The sequence below is a fragment of the Maniola jurtina genome, chromosome 12 (assembly GCF_905333055.1).
Source record: "Maniola jurtina chromosome 12, ilManJurt1.1, whole genome shotgun sequence".
NCBI lineage: Eukaryota > Metazoa > Arthropoda > Insecta > Lepidoptera > Nymphalidae > Maniola > Maniola jurtina.
Window position 1 is genome coordinate 14,323,760 of NC_060040.1, and position 20,141 is coordinate 14,343,900.

General features: G+C 38.2%; 1 protein-coding gene across 8 annotated transcripts in view; it reads left to right on the plus strand.

The window, feature by feature from the left end:
• The window catches only part of LOC123870542 (liprin-alpha-1), a 159,545-nt gene that overhangs the window by 48,576 nt on the left and 90,828 nt on the right, over window positions 1–20,141 (plus strand). The gene's annotated exons all lie outside the window — the stretch shown is intronic.

Here is a 20,141-nt window from a genome sequence, read left to right on the forward strand (position 1 = left end):
ACATAATTATGAACATATTTTGGGTGTATGAAATGTATATTTTTCAAGCTAGAACGTCGTAATAAACCGTGAAAGAAAACCCCAAAAAATTAGAAATCGTTGTTTTCAGTTATGATACATAAGGGAGTGTGATAAGAGTCTTTGGGATACCCCCCGCCACAAAAATGGTCAGAGTGACATTAATAGGGCTCCGTTTTTACCCTTTGGGTACGGAATCCTAAAAATCGTCAAGTGCGAGTTTTCGTGTGTGAATTTGTTGTTATAGCAAGCAACAAAATTATTAACCCCCGACCCAAGAAGAGGGGTGTTATAAGTATGACGTGTGTATGTGTATCTGTTTGTGGCATCGTAGCTCCTAAACTAATGAACCGATTTTAATTTAGTTTTTTTTTATTTGAAAGGTGGCTTGATCGAGAGTGTTCTTAGCTATAATTCAAGAAAATCGGTTCAGCTGTTTGAAAGTTATCAGCTCTTTTCTAGTTACTGTAACCTTCACTTGTCGGGGGTGTTATAAATTTTTAATTTACACTTGTTGATTGATTAAATAGATGCACACTCGCTCAAAATTTCAACTTTCTACCTGTTACGGTTTATGTGATACAGGCTGTTGACAGACGGACGGACAGCGGAAGCTTAGTATTAGGGTCCCGTTGGCACCGGGTACGGACCTCTAAAAATTATTAATTGTTATTCTACCTGCATTCTGCATAGCAATACGCAATAAATATAATAAGCGATAAAATCTCTTTAAAAGAAAAGTTGGCTCTGCTTTTAAAAGTTACGGTAATATTTTTAAAAAGTTGAGAAACTTCTGCTCGAATCTTTTTAACTAAATGGGTAATGTAATTATATGTTAAAACTATGTAATTGTATTATTGTCTTATATTTTTAACCGACTTTAAAAAAGAGGAAGCTGTCAATTCGACCTGTATTATGTACTAATATTAAGTATTATGTTTGTATATAAATGTTTCGTCCATGATCGCTAATTACTTTATGTTATTAGGTAAAATGAATGAAATTCTTGAACGATTGTTTTACTCAAAGGAGCTATAGACATTTAACATTGAGTGTTCATCGCGTATTTTAAGTAAGAAGCATCTAACGACGTATCATTTAACAAAATCAGTTGAGTAGTTACGAGCGTACATAGGAAAGGACATACACACATACATACAGGTCAGCCACATAACCCTCCTTTGGAATTTGCCACAGTCGGGTAAAAATAAGGTATCCGTTGGCTCCGTCTTAGCGTTTCTCGTGTCATAGGATGTATTTTGATTTTATAACACATTAAATATGGTGTCCGGAATAAATACTAAAAACTACCATACTATGTATAATATGTATATTGTGCATACTACCTCATACTTCTATCACTCTTCTCTCCAAAGGGTGCCTGGTACAGATAGCTATAAGCGATAGAGCCGCCATTGCATACAAAATTATGTTAATTTCTAGTTATGTTTTTCCCGCTTGGTTGTGCAAAAAGATTTTCTACATATCTATCTAACATTCGTAATAACTGCTACAGTTTCGTACACGTCTATTTTTCACCAGTATCCAGAGTTTAGAATAATTTTGCCATGCAGTATTATCAATTGCTTAGGTAATTTATAGCTCATAGTACACGGTTAGGCTTTCGACTTCGTGCATGTCATATCGGTATAAAAGAATAGAATATTTAATTCGCTTGTACAACAATATATCCCTTCGGTGACGTCACACAGCCGGTCCTAACTTTACAATCCGCGCTACGCCGCTTCGTAGCTCGTAGTGTCTACGGGCGAGTCGACAGCGATGGCTGCGCTACGAAGCGCTACGCGAACGCTACGCATTGTCGTAACAATGCACGCTACGACCTACGTAACCAATTAAATTGCAAGCGTGAATTCCCTTTTGTTTTTGTTTTTTAGAAAGTATGAATGTTTTTATATTGTAACAAAAGAGGCTTTTAGGTGATCTCTAATATATTTAACTCGTTTATAGAGTGTTGTTGTTTATATGGTGATTGTAAACACAGATGTTTGGTTAGTGTAAACATAGGTTTTATTATTTACTTATTTAATGACACGTATTGTTGGTTGCGTTGAAAGTGAAAAATGTAAAAAAAAATTCTAAAGTGTTATTTGAACTCTTTTCAAGCTTGTTGACAGAAATAATTTTTTTATCTAGGCTTATTTATAAACCTTACTATTTATACATGAGTTTATTCGTGTTAGAATATCTACCCCGGTGGAGGTGATGTTGTTAAAAGTGTGAAAAAGTTTGTTAGTTTAAAAAACAAAGTACCTAACCGGTGTTGACGTTTCTCGCAGACAATGGTTTCTGTGTCTTCAAAGTGAAAGCAAAGTGAACTAGAGTCAGGAAACTCTCGATTTGATCCTGAAATTGACATCTGTCAAATATTAGGCTAGGGATGACATGAAATCAAAGTTACCTAGTCGTAACATTTGACGCATGCCAGTGTAGGTGAAGCTTCGGCGTTTTGCTAGAAGTTTCATAACTATCATGAACTGGGGTGAAAGTGAATAGACATATTCTAAAATCAGGCTTCATCGCTATTTATCGCGTGTGGTACCAGTTAAAAACCTATCAAACAATAAATGGTGGATTAAATGACTACAATCGCGTGAGTAAAATGCAATTTAACTGCAATCAAGTGTAACTTAAAAGAATTATGGATGTGTGTATAAAGTAACGATGGGCGAAGGCACTTCCCCGGGGATATTCTTCGCGGCGACCTCCAACGGCAACGGGTACAGACTGTCAGCGCGGGGGGTACAAACCCTGCAGACCTTCCTGAGGGAGCATGGCGCTGATTGTGTGCGACAGTTTATGCAGGTTGGTCTTACTCTGGTATTAACTGTTATTCATCATCATCATCATCAACTGATAGACGTCCATTGCTAGACATAGGTCTCTTGTAAGGACTTCCATATGACACGGTCTCGTGCCGCCTGAATTCAGCGGCTCCATATGGGGGTCTTCTAACGCTGCGGTTTCCGGTGCGAGGTCGCATCTTGGGATTCCAACGTCTATTAGGTAGTAACTAGTAACCTAATAACAAACAGAGACATCCTTAAAGTTTAGTGTAATGTGCGTAGATAGATCAGTCAGTCAGACAATCATTCAGGCAGCTTTTCTTTTTATATATTTAGACGAAGGTCTGACCCTACTCTCCTCTAGGGCTCTCGCTCTAGAGGTTATACGACTTCGTCTCAACATTTAACAAACCTTATTTAACCTAGTCCTTATCTACTTAGGGGTTAGTTGTTTCCGGTTCCTGTCCCTAAACTTACGTCGACACAACAATAGGCCAACGGAGTAAGTACCGGATCTAGGACATTTGGGGACGCAGATGTTTCCGTCGCCAAGCCATTCAGGCTACAAAGTTGTGCAAACTTACAAATGTATGCTACGACACAAGCTGTTCTCAAATACCCTTTTAGCGCCTAACCCTTGCACTTGACTCTCAGTTCGATGACAATTTTCTATAGCTTGCCGTAAGCTTGCGTGAATGTATGTTTTTCTTTTCTTCACTTTCTAGGGGCAAAGTTTCCTCATGTTTCTTTGCTTATTTCCATTTTGTTCAATTTTGTTCCATGTTGTTTGTTGTTGTCCTTCAGTCACGCCGCAACGGGGCAACGGATCGGCGTGTTTTTTTGTATAGATAAATATAGTTAAAGAACTAAAGAGTGACATAGGCTAATTTTTATCCAGGGAAATCAAACAGTTCCCTTGGGACTTTTAAAAAGCCACTAGTAATTGAATAACTCAGCCTGAGCCAAGCCAACTGAGCTTTAAGGATGAAGGAAAACATCGTGAGGAAACCTGCCTGACTGAGAGTTCTCCATGTTGTTCTCAAAAGGTGTGTGAAGTCTGTCAATCCGCACTTGGGCAGCGTAGTAGATTATGGCCTAAACTCTTGTCTTACGATAGTTTGAATGCTAAAACATACAGTATCTTGTATTCAAAGGTTAAAGAGCTGCCAAAGAGACGTTGCCATCGTGCGTGGATGCCGTTACCACAGTTCACGACGTTAGGGAACTTCTAACAGCTCGTCGAGGCTTTAATGGCACATCACATGTTAGTACATTTGACGCAGGTAGCCCTAAGGTAGCCCTATTTTTCTATGATTGTACGTCACCATAGCCTAATATTTGACATATCTCGATTCAGGATCAAACGGACAGTTCCCTCACTATAGTTCACTCTGCCGTTAGGTACTTAATGTGTCTCAACTCTCATCACTTGTCGATATGACCTTGACTTTTAATTGAGAGCCCAGTCAAGGACGGGGGATCAAGAACCACACAAATTTAGGAGCGGAAATGAAAATTTCGGGCCCCTTTGTTTTTCAGTCTTTGAAGATGAACCGGATGAGACTACAGAGCCTCTTAGAGGGTAAAAGTGGAGGTGAAAGGACAAAGGCTGTGTTTTAACATAAAACGCAATACCTTTTTAATTAACTTTGGCTGGGCTTCTTTAGGTGTACATTTTTAGTCAGCAATATGTAATCTATACTAATATAATTAAGAGGAAATATTTGTTTGTTTCTCCGTTTGTTTGTAGTCGATAAACTCTGGCACTATACTGAACCGATTTTAATAATTCTTACACCATTATAAAGCTGTTTTATCCAGGGCCTCGCGTTTTTTGGGCAAACGTGTAATGGTATAATATTATCTAAAATCACCCTCGACCTTTAAACTAGAATAGCCTGTGATATAGGAGATAATATGTGGCTAAACTAAAAAAATACCCAATAAATATTCCGGTCTTTTCTACTTGAGTCGATAGAGCAAAGAAAGAGGTCCACTGAAGTTTAATTTGGTTTAATTTAGGTTAACCCTTATCCGCATTCTGCGCTATCGTTCCTTTTTATAGCGGATCATTTAATTTCTAGCAAATTGCAAATAAAAAGTCAAAGTTAAAAAGGAACGAAACAAACAGAATTGCAATTTCAAGTTACCTAAGTAAGCAACTAAATTAAGTTCCAGAGCGGACGTCATAAGAAAATTATATTATGTTGAAGGAGTGAATGTCGCTTGATTTCGACCACGGTCTCAATTCATTCGTTACGTGTCTCGCCTGGGAAGAAGGCTAGTTTGAAGATTTCTAGTTAACTATGTTTGCCGGAGCAGTACTGGGAGGATAATTTTTAAGAGCAAAATTAGGTTTCTACTTTACAACCAGGGAGACAAATGTACTTTCAGTGTGTTGGTTTAAAATTTCAAGATGGTTTGATTGTGCGCTTGTAGGCTGAGTTCTATACAGCGTACTTTGACTTTGCTTACTTTTGAGCTAAGACAACGTCAGTATTTATAGAGCCAAATTCAAAATCGAGCTAAGTGCTTGCTTAGCAAAACCTAAGTCAACTAAATCGACGACTTACGAAAAACTCAGGATATTAACTCAACAAAACGGTCCAACGAAAAATTGGTCCTATACGTAGCATTTTCAGAAACATAAATTTATGAAAATCCCTATGTTTTTTGGGTGATAACTAAAAAAAACATTCTTTGCATTTGAACGGCTTGTCCTATAGGAGTGTTGAATTTGGAAGGTTACTTTGCTTTAATATGGAAATGTCTTAGTAAACACAGCAATGCTAATGATCATCCGAGGTTGTTCACATACGATACAGTAGGTACGTATAACTAGGGTGCATCTACAGAGCTCAGCTGTGCAATACACAAGGATTAGGACCACTTGCAATGCAAACGTAAAATAAATCTGACTGTAGTTTATTTGGGGAACGACGAACGAGTTTGGGCAGGAAATATTTAAACTAGCAATATCATTATGTATGACCCATATTTTCGTACAAGTGGGCTTAAGGAAAAATCATTTCTTAACTTTTCTTTAGGTGTATAAACTAGCTGCGATAGCATAAACCTTCGGCAAGAAACTATTTATTGGTGGAACAAGACTACAATCCGTTGAGAGCTTTTTGACATATAGACAGATGGACGATGTTTTGAGATCCATCTCTAAATATACAAAAGGGAAAGCCGACTGATTGGTTGACTGACTGACTGATCTGTCAACGCACAGCTCAAACTACTGGACAAATTGGGTTGTTTGACATGCAGATAGCTAATATGACGTAGACATCCGCTAAGAACGGATTTTTAGTATAGAATAGAATAGAATAGAATATGTTTTTATTTAAATAAACTTCTACAAGTGCTTTTGAATCGTAAAATGATAATTTACCACTGGTTCGGAATGCCGTAATAATTGTAGTGGCGTTTGTAATTTTACAGTTGGCATTTGGTCTGCTATAGTTGCCAGAAAAATGAGGTTAAGGACAAAACAAATTCCCGAGTTCCTTTGCAAACCTACGCAGCCTTGGAGCAAAATAAATTCATGCAGAGCTTGTCTGGACGCCACTGCAACTAAACAATAAATAAGGTTTAAGGGAATCAGAACTATTTCACTGCACGCCTAATAAAACTGCACATTCACTCGGATTTTTTTTCAGGAAGCTTTTACTTTTAGGGTTCCTTAGTAAACAAGGAACCCTCACAGTTTCGCCACGTCCATATTCTGCCTGTTCATTGGCATAGGTAGAAATAACTTTATAAATTTTCAATCAATATATACACGATTTCAAGGGTCCTGAAACACTTATAAATATCAGGGGTTTAATGTACAGGTAGCCCTTTCAAATGATTCCCTACTTGGTATAGTAATCTCACTTTGAAAGTTGAAAATATTATTTTGTTCATGAACACATTTTAATTCTTTAATTCACGGTTTTGGGATTTTTCCCCTTATGTATGCTATAAGATCTACCTACCTGACAAATTTCATGATTCTAGGTCAACGGGAAGTAACCTATAGGTTTCCTGACAGACAGACAGACAACAAAGTGATCCTTTAAGGATTCCTTTTTCCTTTTGAGGTGCGGAACCCTAAAAAATATCATTATATGTATATTGACATTAAAATATTAATTATTTAACCCGTAGAATTTATTGTTATTGTTATTAATTTTCCTTGTACTTTTCCTCGATATGGCGCAAGAACAACGGAAGTAGTTCAAAGTTGGAGCGGAACATCCCTTATTTAAAGTTTCCACTATGCTCCGTTATCGGACAACTTTTATTCATTGTTCCTGGACTCTTGGCTTCGGGTCTAGCCTCATTAACGTGTGTATTCTTGTTGCAGGTACATTTTCCCAGGAATATCGGCTTTGTTGAAAGTTGGAAAACTAGTTTTTATGGGATAATCGGTAAGTTATGAATTTTTCTCGGCTGCAGTTTTTGTAGCGCTTTCATTGGCGTTCTTGTTTTTAACTTTATGCAATTGTTCTACCGCCGCCGACAAAGACGCGACTAAGAATAAATATGACGTTTTAATAGCTTTTGTGTAAGTAGGGAATTTTGTCAAAATTGCTCAGGTTATCTGACAATTGTCAATCAGCTCTCACTCAAACGTCCTATTCGTAATTTTACACTGGAATTTTTTCGTTTACACAATTTTCTACAGCTCACAACACAGCAGCGTTTGAAAGCTTTTCCCTCATCCGATAAAATGTACGTTCCCTCTCTCCTCCCGAAATAATTTCGCGAGTAGATAATATCAGCGCTTCAGAAATACGGAATATAATTTACGGTTTCGTTCCGTAATCGTTTTACGCCCCGTGGACACGTCGCATTGACATAGGGGTACCATTCGTTATGGCTTACTTACATCGTGCGAGCTGCTGTCTCGACAGTGGACAGTTCATGCCATTAAGGCTAAGCGGCCTTCCCAACAGGTTACCTACTTGGTACCGAGAACGCACAGTGAAGGATGTGTGACGACCACCGTTATTATAGTTCCCTAAACTCTTTTACATCCTCACTAACTAATTTCTTACATAATATTGTTCTCGTATTTAAAAGTGTGATGCCAATAGACGCATTTTGCGCGTAGTAGCCATTTTAGTTTCATACAGGGCTAATACGGAGTTTTTTCACTATCAAATTTAGCTATTGTTGTTATTGGCTGAATTTATTCTATACTAGAGGATGCCCGCGACTTCGTCCGCGTGAATCTAGGTTTTTAAAGATCCCGTGGGAACTGTTTGATTTTCCGGGATAAAAAGTTGCCTATGTCAATTGCAGGAACGCAAAGCGACGTAGCTGGCTCTATGTAACCAAGCCATTAAAGCCTGATGATATATTGGGCTATTATAAAATTCTCAAGACGCACGGTCAGCAATATTCAGAGTATATATCCCCTGGACCCTGGACCGAGAATCCTTATCCCTGCAACCTTTGTGTGTCCCGGGAAAATCGTTCATTACGCACGAGTGATTTTGAATAGATGGCCCACTCGATTATATGCGATATGATGATAATTCAATTGGCTTTGTCTCGATTTGCTTAGGGAGAGCGGTAGATATTATAGCAGACATAAAGTGAAATTGAAGAGTTTCATCATCGCCAACCTGTCGCCTGCCAATTTGCACTGGGCCAGAATGGCAGACTATGACTCGAGTGCTACTCGCATTTGAGCGGTTTTTTCTTTAATTAGTTGATTGTAGGAAACCCAAGCTTAGCCCACTTTGAAAGTGAAGCGCTAAAACTAAGTCAAATAAAACTAAAGCGAGTACCTATTCGTATCTACTCGTCTATCTTACAGCAAAGACTTAAAGCAATCCATTAGCGCAATTGTTTAGCTGCAGGATCTAGCACAGTGGAGCGAGCAAACTGTGTTAAGGAAGGAGCTAGGTAAGTAGATACCTTTGTCGCGACAAAGGACGCGACACTCCCCGTCACGTCCTGTCGGTAGCATGGACTTGGAATTGCTAGATGCCGCACAGCCCAGGCTGATCTGAAAGTGCCAAGCGCTATTTTATTTTCATTCCCTCTGTTAATACAATCATTCCTCATTCCAAATACGAAAAACCGGTCAATTGCGAGTCCGATTCGCACACATGAAAGGTTTTTGCTTAAAAAATTCTTAATGAGAATAAAGTTTCTTTAGACGTAAAGGTTCAGTTCTATATCTTGTACCATCTAAAACTATGTACTTTTTTAATTTACGTTGTGGCCATTTTCAAAATTTTTATTATTTGTTGTTATAGCGGCATCAGAAATTACACTCTGAAAATTTAGACTTTTCACCCATTACGGTTCATGAGATACAGCCCGCTAACAGACAGGAGGGACTTAGTAATAGGGTCCCGTTGGCACCCTTTGAGTACGGAACCTTAAATAATAGGGTACGGTTGGTTTTCACACTATTTAGTGAACATGCGGCATCTAGCCACTTCAAAGTCCGTGGTCGTTAGTCCTTCGACGAACCTGTCTCGAGTGTGGACTTAGTTGTCTTAACTCGCCCTAGATATTCCTTTTTTGAATTCTTTTACACTCTCGAGTCTCGACTTCACCGGAACTAAAAAAGCGTAATGTATTACGGAAAGTAGAAAGAATCGAATGCTTGTTTTGCTATAGGTAATCCGCTAAAAAATATCTTATATATATATTCTTGGTATATCATGGACTTCTGCAAAGTAACGCCTGCTCCTATACAATATTTTATGTAAAGTGTATTCGTCGCGTGCTCCATACATACGTAGTTTGGTTGTCACTTGAACGTCTGGCCACTGGGCCAGCATAGCAGACTATAGCCACTCTTTTCATTCTGAGAAGCCCATGCTCAGCAGTGGGTCGGCGATAGGTTTTCATCATGATTGAGCCTTCCATATTTGACTAAAAAAGAAAGCGCCATTTAGAAAAGAAATCCATTATTTTAGTAAATTAGGGTTGGGATAATTTTTCGCGGTGTTCCCATCAGTAAATAAAGTAGAAATGCTCGTCGATCGGTGATTGATCGTGTAATCGAGACGCTTTCGCCGATTTGTTTTGCCGCCGATCGCGTTACGTGGCCGGTAATGTGCCTACCGGTGCCAAGGGTTGCCATTATCAACCAATAGACGTCCACTGCTAGACTAAAACTAAACTATCGATTAAACTAAAAAAGCACTTCAATTCATTGTGTTTTTTTGGCATTTTATGGCAATTTCACATGGCCAATATTTCATTGAAGCTCGCATACCTACTAAGCGCGTGTTTTGACGTTTGATAAAAAGATATTGATTTTACTATAGTTGTCAACCACCGAATTGGGGATCAATTAAGCACCTACGAAAATGAAGCGATTCTATTTGTCGGTTTTAACAAATCCCTCGCTCATGGTGGAACGGCAGCCTTAGATTGAGATTCGCGATATTGGCTGTGTTAATCCGTTCGTAAGGCGCAGCGCTTCGTGCTCCGCTGGGCTGCGTGATGGCAGACGTCGGATTTGGTTAATCGATTAACGCAAGCGATATCGTTTGTGGCATGGTATATCATTAACGGTAAACAAGAAAAAATCTTTTTTCCAAGGATTACCTACTGAGTCTCCTAGCACACCGATCCACCCGACAACGACATTTGACAAGGTACCGTACCCGAAGGGTGCTAAGGCTGCCAACGGACCCCTATTACTAAACCTTCGCTGTCCGTCTATTACTGAACTCTACAAATTATAAGAAAGCTCTGAAAAACAGCTTATTAGTGACTCAAATAAATTTTCACAATACAATCTGTGTTGAATTGAAACTTGAAAGTTGATATTTCTATGGATTTTCTGGTTGAGAAACATGGTAAGACTTTATTAGATGAATAGATAGAGTCTTTATTACAAACAAAGTAGGAAAAACAAAAAAAGGTAGATTTTAGAAACGAGAATGAACGCATGCCGGGTACAGCTAGTATTCTTTAAATATCTGTTTCTAAAATCTCACACTAGACTACAATATTATCTTACAAATTGCTTACATAACTTGAAATCCTAAAATTTGATAACTCTGATTAAATTCAAGGCCCTCATTCTTTAATCCAATTTGGTTAAGATGATTTCTTCAGAGAGAAATACGTTTCAATTACGTTCTTCAACCAAAGTTGCAACTCTACAAAAAGGCACAAGAGAGAGGAATTTTCGAGAACGATGTTATAAAACTTTACTGAACTGTCGACAATCCTAATCCGAACAACTCGGGCTAATGGGAAAAGATGGACGGAAAAAAAGGCGCAAAAATAATGAAGCCTGGCGATAGAAATCGATTTTAGCATAATTTCAATGCGTGTCTTTTCACCTTCAAAATTATAACCTATTTAATCCTATTTAAAAAAAGTGGGCAAACATCGAAAAACGATTGAATGTTTATAAATATTTTAAAGTGTCAGTTTGTCCATTTTTACGCCACAATAAACTTTTATTTCAATAAGAATGGATAAAGATAACCATGCAAGGTCTATCATGAGACAGAGCTATAGTAAAAAAATTGATCTGAACCTTGTAAAACTGTTGCGCCTAGTCGTGCATAAAAATGCGTAGATTTTATAACACTTTCGTCTTTTCAAGTCTGTTAAAAGATGGTCTGATAGCAGTTATTTCTATTAGTATGTACGCGATACAATCGGCTTCATTACAGTGAACCCATTTGGTCCCTCTATTCATTACCATTAGTCTGAGACCAGCCAGTAAAATTTTAGAGGGCGAGATAAAATCAAGTGTCTGTGGGTCGACCTTGCGGAATCAGATCTGTGAGGTGACTGGGAAGTGAGGGTTGCCGGGTGGCCATTTTGGAGGATTTTATTGTGTACTGCGAACTTTTTGACAAACTTTTGACGAAAGACTTCCGGAAAACGTCACTTCGCAACTTTTATTATTTTGATGCCTTCTCCAAAAACGAAGCAATATTTAAATAACTAGCTTTTGTTCGTAGTTTCTCCCGATTTTGATCAGTGTCGCTCTTGTTAACGACTAGACTAGCTCATAAAGTCTCTATCATCATCAACCCATCGTCGACTCACTACTGAGTGCGTATCTCCTTTCGGAATGAAAAGGCCGTAGTCTACCACTCTGGCCCAGTGCGGATTGGCAGATAATCTATAGTTGAACGGTATTTTTTAGTACAGTCATGCGCACACTAAAAGTGTACCTCTATTTTAATTGTATGAGTGAGGAAATGGCTATTGTTTCATTGATTTTTGTCATTTTTCCATACAGTTCATATCGGAAAACACACATAGCACCTTTCAAATAAGGTTTTATATCTAGCAGGTTGTATATCAGCGGTGAAATGCTTGAGATTTAGATCCTGCTTTAGAGATCCGCAGTATAGTGCTATATTATATACCTTGACATTTTCGGTCACAAAGGCTGGAAGATATTATGCGGTTCGCGAGCTAATGATAAAGCCGCTTTATCTCTTAATTACAAGTCTCATAAGTAGGTCTGTACCTACTTGTTTTATTCAACTGGGACTGGAATCTCTTTAGTCGGATTTCCACAGAATGGACACTATTTTTCAAAACTGTTACCCGTTAGTTATATATTGTATTCCGATGAGGAATTTCATCCTTCATCTTCGAATCAACCTGATGATATATCCTTTAAAATAAATAATGGTTCCGTATCATCTCACAAGATACAAGTGTAAATTAAAAATTTATAACTCCCCCGACAAGTGAAGGTTACAGTAACTAGAAAATAGCTGATAACTTTCAAACGGCTGAACCGATTTTATTGGATTATAGCTAAGAACACTCTCGATCAAGCCACATTTCAAACAAAAAAAACTAAATTAAAATCGGTTCATTCGTTTAGGCGCTACGATGCCACAGACAGATACACAGATACACACGTCAAACTTATAACACCCCTCTTTTTGGGTCGGGAGTTAATAAAAACTATGCAAGTACTTTAAAAATTTTTACTGCCATGGTTTAAAAAAATCTAAATCCATGCAAATAAGTCGCGGGGGTCAACTTCCTATGGAATAAACCCATAAAAATCGTCAAAAAGAAATACACGACGGTTGGAGAATCTCCTAGTAGCTGTATACATTAGGTATTATTGTTCTTACTTACGGCCAGTAACACGTGAGCAGGGGACAGTAGAAGTGGTATATCACCTCTATATCTTTCTTGAGACGTTTATAATAATTCACGTTTTCACTGGATTTTCAGTGCAGCAACCTCCACCGACACTGAATTATTTTTTACCTGCATAAGTAGTTAGCATCGGAGTGCTGCGGACGACAGGCGGCGAAGCCCGGCTAACTTTGCCAAGTTGCGACTTGTTTTACGAGTAAGGGTGATCGTATATCTTAATATATTTATAAAAGAAAAAGCTGACTGATCTACGAAATACGGCACAGAGTGTCTAAATTGTCGCTAGAGTGGTAACTAGTCACGGCGGAAGCCTCCTACCTAACCAGACCAGCTAATTAAGAAATTGGAAATTCCCAAAACGACCAGCGGGGAATCGAACGCGGAGCCTCGAACACAAGACCACAGCGTTCTCACCACGGCGCCGCGCCAAGGATAACGCGTTTTATTGGGCTTGCGGCCGTATATTATGCGGTCTCCATAAAACTATCATAATTATTTTAAAAACACTTCTAGATTAAAAAAAAAAAAAGATTTTAAATGTAACTGTATTTTACAATATTGCGAGAGTTTTTAATAGCTTTTTTGTGCTTTTGAGTTGTACAAGATTTGTTTTATTAAAATATCCGTATAGTTTCATACATTTATTTTATATCTTTCATTTTTTACAGGGAGTTGAAATCAGAATGAAAAGTCTTTGTTCGTACATAACGGGAAATTTAAATGTAGGTAATTACAGTTTATAATAATCTAAAAATAGATTGACATAAAATCACACTATCACACAACACGCACTATCGGACGTCTATCGGTTTACTTTTTTTAACCCCCGACCCAAAAAGAGGGGTGTTATAAGTTTGACGTGTGTATCTGTGTATCTGTCTGTGGCATCGTAGCGCCTAAACGAATGAACCGATTTTAATTTACTTTTTTTTTGTTTGAAAGGTGGCTTGATCGAGAGTGTTCTTAGCTATAATCCAAAAAAATTGGTTCAGCCGTTTAAGAGTTATCAGCTCTTTTCTAGTTTTCTTGTAGAAAAGAAGGTTAGATAACCGTTAGGTTCATAATATTATGTCAATTGACAAATGTCAAGCTGTCAAGATGGACGTTGCCTTGGTACATAATTATTTATTTGAAAATGATGTTTTGGAAAACTCAGATACTTTGGATCGTAGGCACGGAATAGTCCAAGAAAATCGGTTCAGCCGTTTGAAAGTTATCAGGTCTTTTCTAGTTACTGTAACCTTCACTTGTCGGGGGTGTTATAAATTTTTAATTTACACTTGTTAACTACATATACCTACCTGCATATAGGCTTGCACTTGACTGCAATCACACCAAACAGGAGATGACGCAGCCTATGGTCAAGGTGGAGCGTGCCTGTCCAGAAGGTGCCTATTTACTCTTCTCTTGATTATAACTAGCGGAAAAATAGGAAGCCGGAAAGGCGTTCCATATTCTAGCAGTGCGTATTAGAAACGAGGAAGCAAATCATTTCATAAGAGCCCAAGGGAAGTGGGGAGACGTAGGAATGCAAAACTTTGCCTCGCGGTACGATAGTAAAATGGCGAAGGGGGAAACTAGGTCTAATGGTTCCTTAGCACCCTCTCTGAAATACAATCTTGTTAAAGTGAAAGACAAGCAACCTTACGCCAATGTTCCAAACTTTAAAGCTTAGAATTATTGATAAAAATTACAATGATGATGATGATAATGCTTAGCGTTTATATTTTCTTTTAGCCTAGTTAATATATTACGAATAAGGTTAGGTATTTCTTTTCTTGAAGAATTAAAATAATTCAGCAAAGGTCAAAAGTTAACGATTTCGTTCAGGGCGAGATAAAGAATGGCTGCTGGCTTAATAAGTTGACGGGCGCTCACTGTTGGCTAAAAGGCTTCTCAGTGGAACCTTATTAGGGACGTTATCTGTCGGAAAGATGAATCGGAACGGACCGCGAAAATAATACTATCAATACGAAAATAATAAGTCTAGAAACTTGAAGTTAAAAGCTGGAGACTGACTTTAACATTTTGGTGTAATGCAACGAGTTTTTAACCAACTATGGCAAATCCAAAAGGAAGGGTTAGGTTAGGTGCTATAAGACCTACCTACCTGCCAAATTTCATGATTCTAGATCAACTGGAAGTACCCTATAGGTTTTCTTGACAGACACGACGGAGGGACGGACGGACGGACGGACAGACAGACAGACAGACAGACAGACAGACAGACAGACAGACAACAAAGTGATACTAAAGGGTTCCATTTTTTCCTTTGAGGTACGAACCCTAAAAAAGAAGTAAATTCAATAGTTTTTAATAAGAAAATTAACAAGAATTGTTTTTTGAAAAGGTTTTTTACTCTTAACTTATTCAAATGAAAATAAATTCTTCCAGTATGATTGTCTTAGTTAGAGACACGGTACCTAGTAAAACAGATTTTAATTACTGTCTGGCTTTCGCTCAGACACTAAGTCTGAGACAGATAAGCTTATTTAATAGAGTTTTAGTGCGATTCGAGCTTATTAGCGACTAGGAGCACCGGGCCGTTCACCGTGGTGACTGAAATAATGGAGAAGTTTCCATTTTTAGGGTTCCGTACCTCAAAAGGAAAAACGGAACCCTTATAGGATCACTTTGTTGTCTGTCTGTCTGTCCGTCTTGTCTGTCAAGAAACCTATAGGGTACTTCCCGTTCACCTAGAATCATGAAATCTGACAGGTAGGTAGGTCTTATAGCACAAGTACAGGAATAAATCTGAAAACCGCGAATTTGTGGTTACATCACTAAAAAGAAATTAAAATGTGTTTCAATTTTCAAGGTAAGATAACTGTACTAAGTGAGGTATCATATGAAAGGGCTTTACTTGTACGTTCTAAAACAGATTTTCATTTATTTTTATGCGTAATTGTTTTTGATTTATCGTGCAAAATGTCGGAAAAAATACCCCAGTACATAACCCTCGGTGCGCGAGTCTGACTTGCACTTGGCCGGTTTTTTTTCATGAGTTAATCATAAAAGTTTATGTGAACGAAAATGTGTTGGTTTGTTAGTTTTTCCTTTAGTTACGTTGCAACAGAGCAACGGATCGACGCGATTTATGCCAATTAATGACATTAGCCGACTTTTTATCCCGGAAAATAAGATTTCCCATCGGATTTTTCACCTAAATCCACGTTACCGAAGTCATGGGCATCACCTAGTTTTCAAAAGGGCAAACATATTTTGCGAATAGCTTAAGCAACACGGATCGTACTACCTCTAACGCTTTTTGCGGCAATGTGTGATCATCTTAAGGCGTGCTAGAAGGGCAAAGTCCTCTCGCGAAAAGGCCCCACTCATCGGGCTCGCCCATTGTTTCCGTGCTCCAAACAGTCAACAGTCTCCGCGGATATTGTTTTCAGAAAGTTCAGCAGAACTAGTGAACTTTTGTGACGGTAAATGAAAAACGTAAATGTTTCAGTGCTGAAATTTTAATTTTTTACACCTTATACCAAAATTTCAAGTTTGCAACTCATCTACGAGCTAGAGACAGACAGACAGACGGACAGACAGCAGAGTGACATTAATAGGGCTCCGTTTTTACCCTTTGGATAGGGAACCCTAAAAAGAGAATAATTCAATGAACGTGAAATATTCCTATTCCATTAGGTACCATCATCAGTGCGATCGATAGTAATAATGATACGAGCTCCCTGAAGCCTTGCAGGCGATCACGGAATGTAGGATTTGGCACGCGAACACAACTGAAAAATACCCAATAATTGCACTCAAAACTGAATTTCACCTCCTCCATTACAGGAGGGAGCTTTTTGAACGATGTTTCAAGGAATGATTTGCATTTTATTTCAAGTATTTTTTCAATATTTTGCTGATATTTACTTAGCAGAAAGAACTTAGAATTCCGCTATCTGGAAAATCACAAGTTTTCACAAGAAAGAAACTACTAGTCTTTTTTTGAAAAACCTAAGTAAGAGTAGTGTTCAACAATGATTGTTAAAACAACGTTAAAGTCGATTTTAAGAAATCTATTTAGAGAATTTTCAATCATGGGCATTCAGCTGAGCGATTTATTTAGCTGAGGGTTTAATGAAAGTGACATACCCTTTCCAAGTTGGTCCGTTTTCCGACATGTTTCCAACTTAGACTGCATCGCCACTTACCACCAGGTGAGATAGCAGTCAAGGGTTTAAAAAAACTTCAAACGTCATAATATACATACATATATTTTTTGTACAATGTACATTGTACACGGTGATTAAAGGCGATAAAACATTAGCAGCAAATAGTTGTAATCTATAATTAGCATTATGGTGTTGATTAAACTGATAAGCTGACCTGGTTTTTAACGTTTTTCTGGTTATTTCTACTCGACTACTATGGTAGGCGTGTATTGGCTCATCGGTTTCCCCATGATTGCATTATGATTTGTAAATGAGGTGCCTCTTTCGTCTTATTCTGCGTGTTTGCACATACAGTCCAAATCCAATATAGACAATATGACATACGGACAAACTTAACGTACGAGTAACTACATTGGACAGGAAATAAACCGGGCTATCCGCTACCTTGGCAATCTAATTAGATTTTCTCAATAAGTATAAAACTTACAACTATCAAACTTATAGGTACCTACAGAAAGTGTGTCTCTTGTAGGGTTCCACACGCCACGGTCTTGCACCACCAGAATCAAGCGACTGTCTGCGACTTGTTTAATGTCGTCTTTCCACATATTGGAATACTAGATGAGCCCACGACTTCGCGTGGATTTAGGTTTTTAAAGATCCTGTGGGCATTGTTTGATTTTTCGGGATAAAAAATTGATGTCTGTTCCCGGGATATAAAGTAACTGTACCAAACGTCAGAATCGGTGAATCGATGAAAAGGTAGCAGACAGACAGACATGCAGACACACTCTCGCATTTATAATATTTTAGTATAATAAATACAAATAGTATGTATTATATTTTGAGTCATTGACCTATTTGATTTTATAACATAACTGTGCTCATAATCGACGAGACACGGTATTTGATGGACATTTATTTTTTCTTCGAACCCGAAAAATACCAAGAGATTTACCGTACGTTCAAACCGTAAACGATGTAAGCGCTGTTCTGGAAAAACCTAGAGCTCTAGTGAAAAAATATTACGCTTTTAGTTAAAACAACTCCGGAACTGGCGCATTGAGTCCAGGACTTTTGAGTGTTCTGCGTTTTAGTCGAGCACTGCAGGTGAAATTATTATTTCATGTAACGCGTTTAGCACACCGGCGCATTTGCACGAATCCAGTCAAAGCGTTTATTGAAAACTAGCTGAATCCCGCGGGAACTCATTGATTTCCCGGGTTTGGATGAGAGAATAACGTCTATGGGTAGCTCAAATTATGAGACGCGCCCATAGCAACTTCAGCTTCGCAATCCGTCGAACTATGTTGGTTACTTAAAATAAGTTGCTTACTTTGGTTCTTCTACGGATCTCTTCATTTCTGATTGATACGAGTATTTATACCCAAAACTAAGCATGATGTCGATTTTTCTCGTCATCATCTAGTCTTATTCATAAAAATAATACATTAAAAAATAAGATTATCGATTTCATTCGAGTAGTAGTACGTTAAATGCGTTTGAATGTTTCACGGCGTGCGAATGCGTTGGTGTGCTAATAGATGGCGTAAGGATTACTATCGCTATGAAAGAAATAAGGTTGCAGACCTCGCCATTTATAGCGACACGAAATATCTAGTATGTTTGAGAATTAGGTGGGAATCATCTAATCGGCACAGTGTTAGCTTGAATTCTGGAGACGGTTATAAGCTCAACGTTTTATCAAAAACCAAAGATTTCCCACTGTTGGGGACTTTAAAAAAACCGAAACTTATGCGGACGAAGTCGCGGGCATCATCTAGTTTTCCGTAATATCCAATGCCATAGCCTATAAGTGGGTATTATGAGTTATGGCATATTTAATATGTCATATTAAGTGATAGTACCGTAAGCCGCCGGATTCAATTAGCAGTAATTAATGATTCGAAGCGGGCATCGCGCCAGGGCTCAGGCTGTTGCACTACCGATCTCCACAATAATATGCTAATAGCCTTGAGAGCTTGATATTGGGAGTGGTTTTAGTTAGGTCAAGGGCCCTAATGCGACTTTTTGTGGCTTTCAATTCTTGGTACAGCGATCGTGCAATCAGATCTTCACGAAATTGAAATGGGGCCATCTCTGCAGTATGACCTACCAAACAAAAAAATAATCATAAAAATCGGTTCATAATTGGTAGAGTAATCGCGTAACATACAAAAAAATATAAATAAAAAAAACATACATTTTGAGTCGAATTGAGAACCTCCTTTTTTTTGAAGTCGGTTAAAAATGTAGCTTGTGTCACCCGGGCCGTAATGCCGAATCGATTGACACCTCATTCATCAAAATCGGCGCAGTAGCTTAGGCGCTACGGTGGAACACACATAAACACAAACATACGTGTACATACATGCTCGTAGACTGCTAAAATCATAACCCTTCCTTTTGGCTTTGCCGTAGTCCGACGAATCGAGAACCTCCTTTTTTTTTGGAGTCGGTTAAAAAGCAGAATATCTTCACAATTGGGCTCAATTGATCGTGTAGTAAAAGTTAATATTAACTAATCCTACTTCTTTATCCGTAAAGACTTGTCCAACTAGACTGAATTGGCGATCAATTGGCACTTTATGAGCTTCCGAAGCCCGTCTGATTCCAACACCATTGATTGTAATTTGCTATTATTTGTACAAGATTGGCATGTTAGGCTTACTTTACTAGCGACTCGCCCCGGCTTGGCACGGGTGCAATGTAGCTAAACAAATGTGGTGTCAGTGTGGTTATCCTACTCCTTACTAATATTATAAAAGCGAAAGTTTGTATGGATGGGCGTTTGTTACTCCTTCACGCAGAAACTACTGGACGGATTTGGCTAAAATTTGGAATGGAGATAGATTATACCCTGAATTAACATAAAGGCTACTTTTTATCCCGGAAATTCAATGAGTTTCACGGGTTTTTAAAAAGCTATATCCACGGCAACGAAGTCGCGGGTATCAGCTAGTTTTGAAAATAAGACAGCATTTTCCGATTAATCGTGAAAGGCTGTTGGCTTGATTTCTCTCGGCATGTTGAATAATTATCGTCATATTTCAAAACACAAAACAATATTAAACTA